The sequence below is a fragment of the Canis lupus genome, chromosome 14 (genome assembly GCF_011100685.1).
Source record: "Canis lupus familiaris isolate Mischka breed German Shepherd chromosome 14, alternate assembly UU_Cfam_GSD_1.0, whole genome shotgun sequence".
In the NCBI taxonomy this organism is placed as follows: domain Eukaryota; kingdom Metazoa; phylum Chordata; class Mammalia; order Carnivora; family Canidae; genus Canis; species Canis lupus.
The window spans coordinates 53,190,447-53,204,426 of NC_049235.1; the positions used below are offsets into that span (position 1 = coordinate 53,190,447).

The 13,980-nt window shown below is 34.6% G+C and overlaps 1 long non-coding RNA gene across 2 annotated transcripts in view; it reads left to right on the forward strand.

The window, feature by feature from the left end:
- LOC102155481 overlaps positions 1-13,293 on the forward strand; it is a 134,395-nt gene extending 121,102 nt beyond the window's left edge. For both annotated transcript variants that reach the window (XR_005369742.1, XR_005369743.1), the window contains 2 exons: positions 10,817-10,898; positions 12,484-13,293. This is a non-coding gene — a long non-coding RNA (uncharacterized LOC102155481). The remainder of the gene's footprint in view (positions 1-10,816; positions 10,899-12,483) is intronic.
- The last annotated feature ends 687 nt before the right edge of the window (positions 13,294-13,980 follow it).

A 13,980-nucleotide genomic window follows, 5' to 3' on the forward strand; every position in this document is an offset into this window, starting at 1 on the left:
ATGAATGAAGAACAAGGGAGAGTATAAAAATGTGGTCAAATGACAATAAATATTGAATATACAAAATATATATATATATCCTTAACCTGTCAAACAGTAAAAAAAATTTACTGTGAGACAGATTATGAAAAATATATTCTGTACAAAGCACTTGCCAGTATCTCTATTATTGTTATTATTGTTGTTACCATCGTTGGTGTGTTGAAGTTTAAGAAAGTAAGATACAAAGAGGTTATATAATTTGCCTAGAGTCATAAAAGTAGTAAACTGGTTTATCTCTAACTTCATGTTTTCCCAATACTCTCTTGCATTTACTCATCTGTCTGCAGTGTCATCAGGAATAGTGATATTTTCCCCTTGTTTATCATATAACCCAGATATAATAGACAAGATTTTACTTTTATTTCGTCTACAGACCAATGAAATAAACAACTGAGAATATCAAATAATGGTATATGTTAAAATTATATTCAAACATTTTTTAAAAAAGGAAAGCATGTAAATTTTATTCTAATGCACAGGCATATATATATGTGTGTGTATATATATATATATATATACATATATATATGATAGCAGTTTAAAATGCAAATATGGAATATATTTCCTGTGATTTATCTTTGAGGTTTTTCTTTATTCCCCTGCTTCTTAAAAGCTGTAATTTTCCATGACTCGGCAGATATTCATAAAAATATGTTCACTGCTAGAAAAGGAACAAAATGTTTGTGATATGGTAAATACACTAGGACTTTGCTAGATGGTGCTGCAACATATATTGTCATATTCTACTAAAAGTGTAGTTTTGAATAGGAAATTTTCTTGCAATTAAAAATATTCACATCAATATTGATATTTGGAGGCTTTTTATGATACAGGCATTATTTTTTTAAAAACAAAATTATGCTACATCCTCAGCCCCTAATTAGATGTCAACCTCCCTTTTTATTAAATTTGGGCTATCTTTAATGAATTAGCTTTTTATATTTATAGAATATTTTAACATATAGACTAGGCTCAACAGGACACTGCACAAGAGCAAAGGTTAATCTGTAATACTGTTTCTTGGTTTCTTGAAATACAGATAATTTTTTCAGTCATCCTAGTAGGAGCTAGATATAGTTCAAAATCAGATGATTTAATTTTAAGTGTGCTAATTCAGAACAAAGCAAAATTAAAAGGTTCAATAATCTGAACTATCCATTACATGTGTCCTTTATATGTATCCATTATATGTAACTATCCATTATATGTAACCTTTCTTCTCTTAAATTTTTTTTTAATTTTTATTTATTTATGATAGTCACAGAGAGAGAGAGAGAGAGGCAGAGACACAGGCAGAGGGAGAAGCAGGCTCCATGCACCGGGAGCCTGACGTGGGATTCGATCCCGGGTCTCCAGGATTGCGCCCTGGGCCAAAGGCAGGCGCTAAACCACTGCGCCACCCAGGGATCCCAACCTTTCTTCTCTTAAATAAATAAATATAAATTAGGTAAGTTAAGAGCAAGAGAAAAAGAAATGTTTCTCTTTTTTTTTAAGCCAAATATCTTTTTAACATTGACAAGGTATTATCTGTACTATGGCTATTAGCCTTAATCATGTGTTTGTACTGTCAAGCTTACATTCTAGGCAGTGTCCTACAAAATCAAGTTACAATCATTGAGAAGTAGTGGCCACATATAACGGGAGAAATGGGTGACTGTGTATGTCAACATTAGCTAACTTGATCTCACGGCAGATATCATAATTATAATATCTTTTGAACTTCAAAGCCCTGGGGATGGATCTATACGACCTTGAAAATAAAAAGAGAAACAATGAATTCCTTTTTCCCAAGCCTGAGGCTCTCAGGGTCAACCCTTTATTAAAAAGATTCTCAAACCAGGTATAATGAAAAACAACCAGTTGTGCCAGAAGAGTAAATAAAATATTAATTAAATGTTAATAACTGTTTACTTTGGAAAAAGAATACAGTCTCCAAACATTCTACTATATCTCATCTCATAAAAATATATTCATGATGCAATAATTTTAAACAATATGTATTTAATTGATAAGCAATGTAGTACTTTATAGTTGAACTATTTAGGGATGGCATCGCACAGGTAAATACTAAGATTATGTTGTAGAATTCCCAAAACTTCAAAACCTGCTCAGAATGAGACAAATTTCCACATATGAGGAAATTAAATTGCTGCTCCAGAAATTCTGTATGGCAGACTAGTTGTTATAATTCTTTTACAAAGGACAATGAGAAATAAGTCTGTTTGAAGTCATTGGAAAGTTTGCAAAGCAGCAACAGAGGTTGTGAGGGACACAGAGATGAGACTGACATTTGGCTTTTCTTTTTCCTTCAAGGCAGTACGCCAAGTTCCTAAATAGCTAAGAAGATGAGCAAAGCTTACAGAAGACGGAGTTATAGAGAGACAAAAACTGAAATACAGATCCTAGGAAGAAAGACGGGCCTAGGTAATTACTCCAGGATTTTAGCTAAGAACCCCTGAAAGGTTAGGCTACTGGTGAGATAAAGACATGACAAGAGAAAAACCTAAGGAATTGGCATCTGCAAACCAGCACTAAATGAAATACTAAAAGGACTGAGAGAAGGGTGGGAAGAAAATTAAAAATCCAAATGGAGACAAATAAATTCAATGAAGAATGAAGAACAAGGGAGAGTATAAAAGTGTGGTCAAATGATAATGAATATCGAATATACAAAATAATATATTGTAGAATTTTAAATACTTGTATAATTAAGACTGGGGAGTATGTGTTTGTCAAAACTTATAGAACCTTATAACACAAAGCCCAAAACTTTAAAGAATGCAGTTTTAAAAATCAATTAGGATATTGTGGGCTTCAGGATGGAATCCAGACTGTGACAGAAGAATATGTTACAGATGTATGACAACTTCATTGAAAGGAGTAAGGGAATAACTTACCTAACTTAGGAAATGAATAGACATGCTAAAGACTAAAAGAACTATACATAAGCACTTTACTGTAGTTAATATGTACCAGGGGGATACAGGTTAACAATTCTAATACCACTATAAATGAATACTGGGATTAAGCAAATAAAATAAGCAAATAGATGATGGATAGTGAGAGCAAGGCTTCTTACTACTAGAGTGAGAGGTTATAAATGTAAGGAGAGACAAAAGGGGAAATGGGCAATTTAATATATGGGAACTCTATTAATATTATTGCAGCATTTGTATAAATTTAAAACTATTCCAAAATAAAAGCTTATTAAGTGTTCAAAAATATGTAAACTATTGAGCAACAGCACAAAAGATGGTGAGGAAGAGGATCGTCAGAGTTTCCTAAGATGTCACCTCATCTCACAAGTGGTAAATGTATTAATTTATATTAGACATTTAAAAGTTGAGAATGCATTTGTAATTTCTGGGTTAGCCATGAAAAGAAAAGTATAAAACTGTGTAAGTAACAAATTCATACAGAGAAAATTAAAAGTAAAATAATTAAAATAGGGTAACCAAAACAAAGTAAAGATTCTAGAAATTAAAAAACATAAAACAGTTTATAAAAACAGAAAACAAAGGGACACCTGGATGGCTCAGTAGATTAAGCAACCGACTCTTGCTTTTAGCTAAGGTCATAATCTCAGGGTCTTTAGATCAAGCCCCTCTTCAAGCTCCATGTAGTGGGGAATCTGCTTCAGATTCTCTTTCCCCTTCTGCCCCTCCCCTTATTGGCAAGCTCTCTCTTTCTCTCTCAAATAAATAAATAAAATCTTTAAAAAAAGTAGGAAACAAAAGATGGTAGATTTAAACCTAAGTACATTAGTAATCATTAGAATTAGTCACATAAAATTGCATGTATGTTTCTGTAAAGATGGCAATTACATAGGATTCAAATAATGCATTAATTCTAAGACCTTCCTCAGTAAGTGAAAGAATATGTAGATTAAAAGTACTAAAAGTGATAAACAAACTTGACTATAATGAACATTGAGAGAACCCCAAGCATAGCTGTAGAGTATTATTTGAGTGCATATGAGTCATTTAATAAAATTTACCTTTTTCTAAAACATCAATCCTCAAAGATTGAAAACACATAGTAAAATAAAATGGAACATCAATGACAAAAAAAGGCAAGTAGAAATAAATCCAAATGTTTTAATATTAAGCAATTATTTCTGGATAATCACAAGATAAAAGAAGAAATCATGGTGAAATTCAGAAAATATTTTGTAATGTAAATATCATCTCTCAAAATTTGTGGGATATATTTAAAATTATTTGCATACCAATTAATCTGAGATCTTTTGCAAATTAGAAACTTCTGAAATAATATCATCTATGGAAACTGATACAGGAAGAAATAAGAAATCTGAATAGTTCTGGGTCCAATTAAGAAAACAAATACGTAAGTATTTATTCCTCAGTATTTCTTTCTCAAAAGAAAACCCTGGGCTATGTTGGTGTCAAGAGTGAATATTACTACATTTAAAAAGTAACACCAAATTTATAGAAATTATTTCAGAACATAGAAAAAGAAACTTCCCAACTCATGTTATATGTTAAATAACTTTGATGTGAAAAGCTGACAAAAGCACTCCAAGAACAAATAATTATAGGCTAATCTCTTTCACAAACACAGATATAAAAATTCTGAAGAAATATGCAAACATAATCTAGAGTTTTATAAAAAGAAATTATATGCGATGACCAAATTGATTTACTCCAAGGATGGAAATACACACAAACACAACAACACATATATATTTTTTTAATTTTTATTTTTTATATATACACATTCACACACACATAAATACATGTCTGCTGGTTGCCTGTATATAATTATTTCAACATTTGCAGAAAAAAATTTGCTAAGTTTTAATACTCATTCATAATAAAACTCTAAGTTAACTAAGAATAGAAGGGAACTTTCCTAATCTGATAAAGAGACCTCTCATAAACCATAAATCTTACAGTAACACCAGACTTATCATACAATATTGTTTTCCCTCTGAGTTTCCACCTGAGAAGAGGATGCCTTCTCTCACCACCTATGTTTAATATTGTATCAGAGTTATTATCCAGTGGAGTAAGGCAAGATAAAGAAGTAAAACTGATAAAGATCGGAAAGGGAAGAAAGTGCTATTATCATTCACAGTCGTATTCACTGTTATGTATTCAAAAATTTTTAATTATTAAAGTAAGAGAATATGGCAAAGTCACTATAGTTAATCCTTACTATTTATGAATTCCATATCATGAATTCTTCTGCTTGCTCAAATTGATTTGTGACTCCAAAACCAAGACCTATAAAACCTTCATAACCATTTGTGAACATGCACAAAGGGGTGAAAAATTGGAGTTGCCCAACATGCATGTTCCCAGCTGAGGTCAAATAAGTCTATTTTCTGCCTTCTGGTTCAGTTCTCACACTGTAAATGAGAGTCCATTTTTGTGCCACAGTTTTTACACATTTTTGTGGTGGTTGGTGATTTTGCTGTTTAAAATGAGCCTCACTGGGGTACCAGCTAACGTGGTGTCTTGCGTTCCTATGCTCGAGAAGGCTGTGATCTGCCTCACAGAGAAAATACATGTATTAGGTAAACATTCAGTCATGGGTTCTAATGCTGCTGACTGTGAATTCAATGTTAATGAATCAACAATATATATTCAATAAGGCTTTTTAAAGCAGAAACATGAATAAAACAAGGTTACGTGTTAATCAGTTGATGAAAATGTGACCAGAGGCTCACAGAAATCTAACTGTATTTCCCAGGGGAGCTATGGTTTCAGTATTCACTAATTCAATGTTGGTGGTGATTTTATGGAACTTAACTACTGTGAATAATGAGAAATAATTCTATATGCAAGATCTATAGACAAATCTTTAGAGTTTTTATTTTTATCAGGAGCAAACAATTAGAAAATGAAAATGTTGAGGTATCATATGTAATAGTTTTAAAAATAAGGAAACCTAGGAATAATTCTAACAAGAGTTAAATAAGACTCTAGACCCAAAAAAGTACAATATATTATTAGGAGAGATTATATTTCCTGTATTCAACCTCATACAGACACATCTGTAACATGAGTGGAAATAAAATTTCGTAACTTCCTTCATGTTTTCTTTGTTGCCTGTAACTTTCAAGGTCAGATTTGCCTTAAATATCTGTAGTCAGATATGGTGACAAGTCTTCTGATTCAAACTTAAAGAACTTCCTTAGATAACCTACTCAGTTTTTTTTCAAAGCTCATTATTCCCAAATATTCTTTTGGCTGCTGAAGCATTTTCATTTCCAAGATTTCCACATCAAATGCAAAATCTCTTGAGTGGGTGGAATCTGAAGCTACTCGTTAGGGAAGATCCTACTGGAAAGGGAGAAGTGCAGAATGGGAAGATCACAGGAAGGAGAGACGTATGAAGACCAGTGTTGCATTAAAGTGCTTTACAAACCCTGCTCACGCTCACATTGTTTCATTAAAATGTTATTAAGATTAAACCTCTCACTTGACAAAACTCTATCTTCTTTCTGAACCCCTGGAATAAATGAAGAAAAGTGATGCTTTACTAAGGCAAGTTTTCTTAGGGGAAGTCAGCTGTGAAGGTCTTGCTTCCTTTCACGTGGTCTAAATCTACCTCCGTTTGCCCCAGTGCCCCCCTTTTTGACTCCCGAATCCGCTTTACTGCTTACTGAGCCTCTTCACTCACTGTGCTTCTGAATCATTATGAAGATCATTAATATAAAACTGTTGCTTCATCATTTTGGGGTTTTGCACTCTCTGAGACACACATTATGTCATAGACTGTAGATTCCACAGCCCTGACATAGGGAGTAACATTTTTAAATGCCATTCATCGAGGGATGTTAGTGTTATAATGTGTAATGTCAAGTTCCAGGTGCTGAGGAAGCATGCCTTCTGGTCATATTGTTGAAACCCCGCAGTCACCTGCACCTCTGAATGTCAGAAGAGAAACTGGGTCTCTATCAAGCCCGACCATATCATATCCCAGATCAGGAAACTGAGCTTCCTCTCCAAAAAAAAGAAAAAAAAAAAAAAAGAAAGGAAAAGTTCAAAATGGTAAATGAAGAACATAGAATCTTGCCTCGCTGACAGTCCTTCAAGGGCTCTTTTGTGAATAAGAATCATTCATTTCCCCCTGGTCGGAGCCAAGTGACTGTCTCCAGGTTCAGCTGAGTGGACAGACCAGATGAAGGCGAAAGAGGCAATGCTCCAGAGCACAGTTACTGATAAATAATTACAACAAGGACATCATAATTATTTAATTAAAATCTGCGCACGGGGAGAGATTATGAGTCTTGGAGCTTGCTGCCTCATTTAGATGATACTAGTCATTAACCAACTGAGCTGGAGTCAGCGCCTAAGCGTCCACATGCTCCCCTTGGTCGTGGAGAGCTGAGCGCTCAGCAGCGGCTGCAGGCCCAAGGGCACCACTGGGGAGCCCAAGCTCCTCCTGCAGAGCCCTGGGGTCACGGCCTGTGGCCCTGAAGGCTTTCCTGCAAAACACAGTGGCCAGAAATTTTCGTGGCATTTACTCTTATTAAGAACACAGTGAAACTTCTGCCAAAGAATAGGAATCTATAGGATACAGGCTTGACGAAGCTCTCTCTAAAAAAGATTTCTTTTCTGATGTGTCAAAAACCAACTGTTTTAAAGGAGGAGGGGTTCATCTATAAGACAGCCCTACACCGTCTGCCCCAATGACCACTCTATGGTAAGACTGCAGGGCACTAACATTTCACTCTCCACCTAGAAATGAAACCCTGCTCCTTAAGAGTTTTCTTTTGAATATATATGTAAAGCAGAGGGAACTGACTGCTACACTGTTAGTACGGAACAGACTGTTCGGACAAAGGAAATAACAGCGAGAAGCACTGATCTTAATTTAATGGGGTCTCTCCTCTCTCTCTCTCTCTCTCTCTCTCTCTCTCTCTCACACACACACACACACACATACACACAGACGCTTTCTCTATTTATTTTGGTTTTACTTTGATAAGTAATTTATTTTGCACTGCTGTGGCCCAGTTCTGCAGATTCACCTAGTTTCTAAAAATGTAGCAAATTACTCTATTTCTGAAATCAACCTGAAGTAGGACATCGTGGCAAATCAATACAGTCCCACAGGCCTCAGTACTTAAGAAAAATAAGACAACCTAAACTATGGTCAAGTCAAACTTTCAATAAAAGTAAGATATGTGGTGCCTGGACTCTGGGCTACTTCCTTGAAAGTCTACTAAGACATAGCCACCCAAACTGGTGTCATCTCTGAGAATTCAAGAACTACTGACAATTTTTGACATTTTCTGCAACCTAAAGAAGCTGTGTAAAACAGGCTCCTGGTCTTTCAATGCCTCCCCCAAAATATAAAATCAGAAGTACTAAATGATATTGCTATGGGCGAACACACAGAAAACCAAATACACAAACACCCTCTTGTGAGACTTCCTTTGCCTAGTCCACTTCTTTGACATAGGAGATGACTCTTCTACCCGGGAGTAGATGAGTCTGGACTAAGAAATGAGATCTGGACTAAGTAGAAAAGGGCAGACTAGAGGATTAACTTTAAGGATTAGTTTTATCTGTGTTAATAACTACTTACCGATATGTGGATTCATATGTTTTTTTCTTGTAAATTTATATATATATATATATATATATATATATATATATATATATATATAACTACTTTCCCCTTTACTTAGCTTAACTATATACTCTACTATGTTAACTCTTCCTACTTCCAGGGACCAACCTAGTTCTGTCTCGGGGCTTTAGCCATTGCTCTTCCCTCTACCTGGAAGGTCCCCTTTTTTTATGGACCTTTAAACTTCTAGCTCCTGTAGCTTAAATAACACCTCCTCAGAGAGGTCTTCCCCTATCACTCTGTGAGAAGAGGCAGCCTCTTGGTATTCTTCATCCTAAAACCTACTTTTTGTTATCTTTGTAGTACTCATCAGTATTTTTTTTTTTCATCAGTATTTTTAATTACATAAGTATTCATCTGATTACTCATGTATTGACTCTTTCCCTCTATAGACTATCAGGTCCATGAGTAGAGGTGCCATGTTGATCTTATCCACTCTTACAGTCCCATTGTCTGGCACAGTGCATGGATGAATGAATGTCCAATCAAGTTGGAAGCAGTAAATAGAAAATTTCATTTAAATAACTTTATTCCTTCTTCTATTTTCCCTTAATCTAAGCTGGTCAAATTATTGACTAGTGGTTGAATATGATTGACAAGTATTCTCTAGATCTTTGTGCATTACAATGTAATTTTTGCCTACCATGTAATTTTTACCTACAACATGTTTTGTTTATTTTGACTTTTTGGTATTTTTCTCTATTGAACACCATTCTGTTTATTTTTGATGACTTCTATAATTGAATAGTATTAAAATTTGAAATCTATCTCATAAAAATATTTAAAATATGCTATTTTAATTTTCCTTCATTTTTCTTATTTTTTATTTCATTGGGATCTTGGTTTCTATAATTTATAGATAGTTTCCCCTAAGAAACCCTCAATTCATCTTTAGTTCAAAATTAACAGGTCAATCACTATAGAATCAATCCATCCATACTTATTAGGTTACTCTACTGATAAATAAAACTAAAACAATATTCTAGTAATTAGTCTGTTAATCAAGGAGGTTATCACTAAATTTCTTCCTTTGTTAAAGTAGGCATATATCATTTTATCTAATGATAAACATTAAAGTTTTTCTAAGTTGTTTTGTTTGCCTATCATATAATAACCCTAAAATTATATCTGGGTATATAATAGAACATAGGCTTATAGGACATAGAACAAGGCTTGAACAATATTTTTGTTTAAGCTAGATTAAAGTTGCATGTCATTCTACCCGAAGGAAAATATTCTCAAGCATTAAATATGTGTTTGGCCAAATCATGGCAGTTCAAAATATATTGTTCCTGTGATTGAGATGACTAAGTTATTTTCAAGAAGAAGATTGTTTGTGTCACAAGGTCTGCTACAATTTTATTTTCCTTTTTATATTATTGTAATTTATCTATGAGTATATTAGCGCTAGTCCCTGGCATTTATTTTCTTTCACTACTCCATGTAAGCTATGGCTCAAACTTCTCAGAACTTTTTAAACCACAAAGTTGATCATATACTGCCACCTGCAATACTATGGATATCAAAGTTATTACTATTTTTATCATGGAGTGAGGAGCAACTGGGTAAATTGAGACAGCAGGGAAACTTACCCAGTGTCTTACGGGTTGGGTATTATGCTGTGACTGTGAAATCATGTTTGGGGTTTCATCCATTCCTGGAGTGGGTATGAGGATTATTTATATATAAGAACAAGAATTTGGAGCCAAGTCAATATATATATATATATATATATTTTTTTTTAAGATTTTATTTACTTATTCATGAGAGACACAGAGAGAGAGAGAGGCAGATACACAGGCAGAGGGAGAAGCAGCTCCACTCAGGGAGCCCGACATCGGACTTGATCCCGGGACTCTAGGATCAGGCCCTGAGCCAAAGGCAGGTGCTAAACCTCTGAGCCACCCAGGCATCCCATGGAGCCAAATATAAATGGTTTTCCAGTTCTCCTCTATTTTGAATTTCCCACATGTCTCCTAGTCTGAGACATAGATACTTATGTTTGCTTAAGTATCTTATTTTGTAATTTCCATTAAAGCATTAATGAAGATCTCTCCAAAATCGTTACAAAATAGTAAAACATATAAACCCTACTAGGTAGCCAAACATCCCAATTTTACCCTGTATGTAAGTATTTCTGCATTGTCTTATTTTCTTACCTCTGCAGATGGTGATCATCATGACAGAAGTGATTTTTTTCTCATTCCTTTTGTGTATCTCTGAAGTTCCTACTCTGGGCCTTTAACCTAGTAAGTATTCATCCAACAATTGTGGAAAAAATTGTATTAAAACTCCCTCTGTTATGAATGACCAACTTTAAAAATGCATAGGATATTAAATAATCTGACATTCCTTTTTAAAAAATATTTTATTTACTTATTCATGAGAGATAAATAGAGAGAAGCAGAGACAGGCAGAGGGAGGAGCAGTCTCCTCGCAGGGAGCCCGATGTGGGACTCGATCCCAGGACTGGGATATGCCCTGAGCTAAAGGCAGACGCTCAATTGCTGAGCCACCCAGGTGTCCCATAATCTGACATTGTTTAGGTAACAATTCATTAAAGCCATTGAGACTCTGTAAGATAACAGGATATATATACGAATTTTGTTGAGTTTCCAATCTAAACCACGTGTTTAATAGAGTTTTTTCCCTCCAGACAACCTATTCAGAACAGGTACCCATTTCTGAAATAGCACCATTTTGAAAACCTGTGAGGTCAGACTCGACATCTTGTAAGAAATTAGCTAAGCCAGGGCAGCCCGGTAGCTCAGTGGTTTAGCACTGCCTTCAGCCCAGGGCAGGATCCTGGAGACCCAGGATCGAGTCCCGGATTCGGCTCCCTGCATGGAGCCTGCTTCTCCCTCTGCCTTTGTCTTTGCCTTTCTCTCTTTTTCTGTATCTCTCGTGAATAAATCAATAAAATCTTAAAAAAAAAATTAGCTAAGCCAGAAAGAAAAGCCCACATCCTCTTAAAAACCTTTAGCACAAATAAGCAGCAGAAATAGTTGCAAAAAAAATCCAGCTAATAACACAGTCAAACTCTTACAGGTGAACTACCATTACAGTTTCTGAAATATCACTGTGAAGTTTTGCTTCTCAACTTGAGGTTGACTCTCTTTATTAATGTAATCTCTTGGGGGATGATATTACATCACCTTGTACGTGCGATCTGCACACAGTTGTTAAAGACCTTTAAATCTAATGTGCAGTGACCTCTTAAACATTTGCTCTCACTGGTGGTTTCCAATTTCTTCTATATCAAATGGTGACCTTAACATTCTAACTCACGGATATAACTATTAGAATTGAGCTGACATGATAAATGACTGCTCTTGCCGTCCTGGTCATATTTTTATTTTTCAGAGATTGAGTTGATAGTTTGGTCTTTTCAGTTTGCCTTTTACTTCTCCCGAATAATGGCCATTTCATTGTTAATTTGCATCCCTCTACAGAAGAAAAATAATACTCAAATGATTTCATTAGCAAATATAATATCTGCAATTCATGGTTTGATATTATTGATCAACTTTGATTTTTTTTCAAAATTAATCCAGGAACAGTATATGCAACCATGTCTACTTATGATTATCTAAAAAATCTGTTATCTTCCACATTTGCAGATTTCATCATTTTCCCTATCCTGCTTAGTCCTACAGTTCTCACAGTTATCTACAGTTATTTTAAAAAGCCTTTATGATTTAAGTGACTATCAAAGTTTTCTGTAGCCCTAACTCAGAGTAGGTTAGTTTCCACAGTTTACCCCTCACCTAGTTGATGTTTATTTTCCTGCTACCTGATACTAAATATGTCTGAACCCAAATTTATTCTCTCCAGGCACTGTCATCACCAAACTGTCAGTCCTTGATTATCATCAATGGTGGAACAACCCTGCCCCAGCTTATGACAGCAACAAATTGAGACTCATCCTTCAGTTATGTGCACGTAAATTATCTATGCTACCTGAAAGATTATTTTTTCACTTACCAAGGTTTTAGCAACTCTAATTAACGTATAATGTTTAGTCTAGATATCCATCTAGATATCCATCAATTGACTTAACTGAATTTTAGCTATCCGATTGCCTAAATAAACTTGATATATAACTATTGTATAGTCAGATAAGAATTTTTAACATTAATGAAGAATTGTTTAATGGACAATAACAGTCCCATTATTTAAACACTAAAAAGCTAAGTGCTACAGTCAAAAATTAAACTAAGCTATTTCTTGAATTATTAATCTATTTCCACTTAGATGTCCTCCTTAGAACATTTTATAATCTGAAACACTTGTGACTGTTTTATGATTGTTAAATTTTTACTGAAGGAGTTAAAGCATTTTCTGCCTAATACACCTACAAAAATAACCTTATTTAACTTGACAAACACAGTCCAATACATATTTAAGCTATTTTGAAAATAATGGAAAAATCTTATTAATAACTGTTTTCTCTTGTGGGGTGTGGTGAATAGTAATTTAGGGCAGGTGAGAGCAAAGCAATTTAACTTTTCCCTTGTTAGTTCCTTTGACCTACAAGTTTGGAGGTCTCTGCAGCACCCTTGAGCTTTTTCCACAGAATAAAGTAATAGTTGCTAAGACTTTGCCAAAAAATAAAAAAATAAAAAACTATCTGTTTTGCTGTTAGGTTCTGCCTCTATCTTGTTCAGGTATTTCTTGTATTATTTCTATCTCCAAGAGAGAAAAATGCATGTGTGTGCATGTGTGCTTTGCTTATATATATTACATATGGTATATACAGTTGACCCTTGAACAACACAGGTTTGAACTCCATACATCCACTATATGTGGATGTTTTTCAATAAGTGCAGTACAGAAAAAAAGGGTATATTCTCTTTCTTATGATTTCCTTAATAACATTTTTGTTTTCTCTAGCTTACTTTGTTATTGGAATACAGCATAAGATACATATACAAACTACGTGTTAATTGACTGTTCATGTTATTTGTAAGGCTTCTGGTCAATAGTAGGCTATTAGTAGTTAATTATTGGTGAGTCAAATGTTATGCAAGGATTTTCAACTGTGCTGGTGGGTCAGTGCTCATAACTCCTGCATTATTCAACTGTATTATATAGTAGGAGAACATATATCTATATTATATATTTCTTTTTTTTAATTTATTTATGATAGTCACACAGAGAGAGAGAGAGAGAGACAGAGACAGAGACACAGGCAGAGGGAGAAGCAGGCTCCATGCACCGGGAGCCTGATGTGGGATTCGATCCTGGGTCTCCAGGATCGTGCCCTGGGCCAAAGGCAGGTGCCAAACTGCTGCGCCACCCAGGGATCCCTATATTATATATTTCTTTCCA